This window comes from Alligator sinensis, unplaced genomic scaffold (assembly GCF_000455745.1).
Source record: "Alligator sinensis unplaced genomic scaffold, ASM45574v1 scaffold1018_1, whole genome shotgun sequence".
NCBI lineage: Eukaryota > Metazoa > Chordata > Crocodylia > Alligatoridae > Alligator > Alligator sinensis.
In genome coordinates, this window is record NW_005842038.1 from 2,202,609 (window position 1) to 2,205,825 (window position 3,217).

The window sequence follows — 3,217 nt, forward strand, 5'->3', positions numbered from 1 at the left end:
GTAGAGAGGTCAGGCAGGGTCAGGCCAAAGTACTGGTCCTTATTCAGGCTACAGAGAGAATTCTACCTAGCTAAGGAACTCAAAGTTTGATCAAGATTACGATTATGTAACAACTGGGGGCCTCTAGAACACAATTATTTGAGTTGGTTTGTATAATTTGCCAAAGTCAGCGCTCCTGCCTAAATCTGTTCCAGAATCATATCAACATTGTCACAGAATCAGAGCAGTAGGGCTGGAAGGGACCTCCACAGGTCATCTCGTCCAGTGTTTCTCAACTGGTGGGTCACAACCCGAAAGTGGGTTGCAAGAATATTTGAAAGGGTTGTCAGCAGGTCCCCAGAAAAACCCATGAAAGCACGGGTTTTCCCTTTCAGGCTGTCAGTGTTCCAGCTTGCAAGCAGCTGCTTGGGATGACTGGAGGCAGCGGGTGCACATGCGTCTGTGCACACAGACACACATGGCCAGCATAGACTGAGGTCGGGTGTTGGGAGCAGCCCCAGCTGCTGGATGCCGGGAGCAGGGCTACAGCAGGGCAGGAGGGGAGAAGGCACCTGGCTCTTCAGCAGGGGAAGGAGGCGGGGGCGGTCCTTCACAGAGGAGTTGGCAGCATGGAGCCAGAGCTGGAGCCCATAAACACGAGGGCCTGCACTCACTGTTCACACTCTGCTCCAAGCAGGATGGGGGCAGCTGGGGGCCTCTTCCAGCAGGGCTAGGGGTGGGCCAGGGACTGAGGGTTGGGGGTGAGAGGTGCCAGCAAGACCAGGGGGCAGTGGCTTGGGGGTGAGGGGCACCAGCAAGACCAGGGGGCAGTGCCTCGGGGTGAGGGGCACCAGCAAGGCCAGGGGGCAGTGGCTTGGGGGGGAGGGGTGCCAGCAGGGCCCAGGGGGACAGGGGACTGTGGGTCAGGCACTGGCCAGACCAGGGTGTGTAGGTTGGGACAAGCCATAGATCTTGGCAAATGGGTCCCAGTACAAAAAAGGGTGAGAACCAATAATTTAGTCCAATCCCCTACCCGAGGCAGGATCATCCCTATCCAAATGATCTGATACAAATCCAGTCTAACTTCTTAGCAAAACTACATAGTCAACCGTGACACAACACAAGACATAACACCTCTGACAGGCCCCTGACTCACCTACTGCTGTGCGGACATCCTCATGGCCAGGCTGGTGGTGAACCAGCTGGCACCATGTGGCCAGAAGAGGCACCACTGGTTAGTCCAATGCTAAAAGGCTCTGGGCAGAAGTGTAGAGAGAGGGAGAAACACCGGCGATGGAGCCATAGCCAGAAGTGGCCCAGTGTGGCTGGCCTGGTCCAGCAAGCCAGGAGGAATGGTACGGGCTAAAGGCACTGACAGAGTGCCAAGAGAGAACCTGGGCTAAGTACAGACAGTCAAAAAGCCCAAGGCTGTATTGATTGAGTCTTTGCAGGTTAGTCTAAACTGCAGGGACTGAACTGATAAGAAAATAAACACACATTCACTTTTGATTCAGGAAATGCAGCCACATGTCTGCAGTGGCTCAGACCAGAAGCCGGGGCAGGGTGGGGGGCCCTAGAACACACCTCCCAGCCTGCCAGCTGCTGCCAAAGGAAAGGAACTGAAGCTCCAAGGCTTTATTCCCTCCTCCCTCCTCAAAAAAAGTGGGCATGATGAGGCCCCAGCCCATGCTCTGCCTGGGTGGAGTGGAAGGCAGTGGCATTGAATTAATAAAAGCTTGAACAAAAATAGTTCTCTCTCTAAAAAACTATAAACTAAAATGCAGCCTGGACTGTATGTTCACTTACTCTTCCTGTGGCCCCTAAGGTCTCTGGGATTTGCAGTCCACAGCCACAAGAGCAGGATTCTGCAGGGTTGCACCTCACTTCTTCTTCCTGCTTCCAAGTGCTTCTGGGATTTGTAGTCCCCAGTCACAGCTGGCACTAAGTTTTAGCAGGGCAGCTCTGTATTGGATGGAAAAGTGAGTATAACCCTCCTCCCTGGCCCAGACCCCAACATGGGTTTTCCTGGGGGGGGCGTGAGCCAGACAGTGAGCCAGCCTTCACTGCTTCAGCTAGGGAGCAGAGGGGCAGGGTCAGCCCTGCTCTCTGGAGCAGACAGCACAGCCCAACCCAACCCAGGGTTGAAAAGCATGCTGGGGGACTGTGATTTAAGTTGAAGCAGGAAGGGGTCTGGGACAAAAGTTTCATAAACCAGTTTGACCTAAATCAGTTAAGTCTGATACTACATTCAACCAGGTTTATATTAAACCAGTCTCAACCATTTTGGGACTGGTTTATGTGCACTAAACTTCTGTTCTGTTACAGGTTTAAACCAGTTTCTGATCACTTAAACTGGTTTATGAGTAACTTCTGTCCCTAGTCCTGGAGGTGGATTCCTTGACTAGTAACTCTTCCTGGGTCCAAAATCCCCAGAATAGGGAGTGAATCCTAGGTCCCCCCAGGTGGACCTGCATACTGCGTTTGACTCCGGTTGAATTGCTGCAGCTGGTGAGTCAGGCAGCAGTAACCCCATAACACTGCAACGTGACACAGCCCCAACATGACACAGCTCAGGCAGTGAGACATGTCCACTGATTGACGCAGTGGTAGTGAGCCTGTCACACACCCACAGTTACCACAGATAAAGCATGGGAACAATGGCAGTCAACATCCTTCTGCTGTAAAGCTTGTTAATACACAGGGAAGAGATCCCAGGAAGAGAGCTATGTCCCTGGCTCTCAATGAAGCCAAAAACCCCCACAGCCTGTATCAAGTTTATGTGGTAAAATTCCTTCCTGACCCCAAATATGGTGAGCAGTGTGACCCTGAGCAGAGAGGCAAGACCTTCTCTCTAGCCAGGAGCCCCTAGTTTTAAGTCCTAGCAAGAGCACTGGCACACTCCAGTCAAAATCCCTAGCCTTGGCTGCAGTCAATACCCAACCCCTCTTAGGAAGGCTTAAAAAACCCTGAAACATGTAGCAGCATAGGGGAAGAGGATGGCATTCTCTCCATGCAGCAATCATGTCATAGCATCAGCTATGTCAGACCATGTAAAGTCACAGTCTTCCTTAATTTGGTTAGAGCAACAGTGACCTCTAGTGGCCATTTTGATTCATCAAGAACATTTTATAGTCTTTCCAATGTCTCTCCTCTTTCAGATTCTGCTTCGAATGTAATGTCCTCTGAAAGATCCCACAGTGAAGGATACTTAGTAAATGCGCAACAACATTCCAACCCT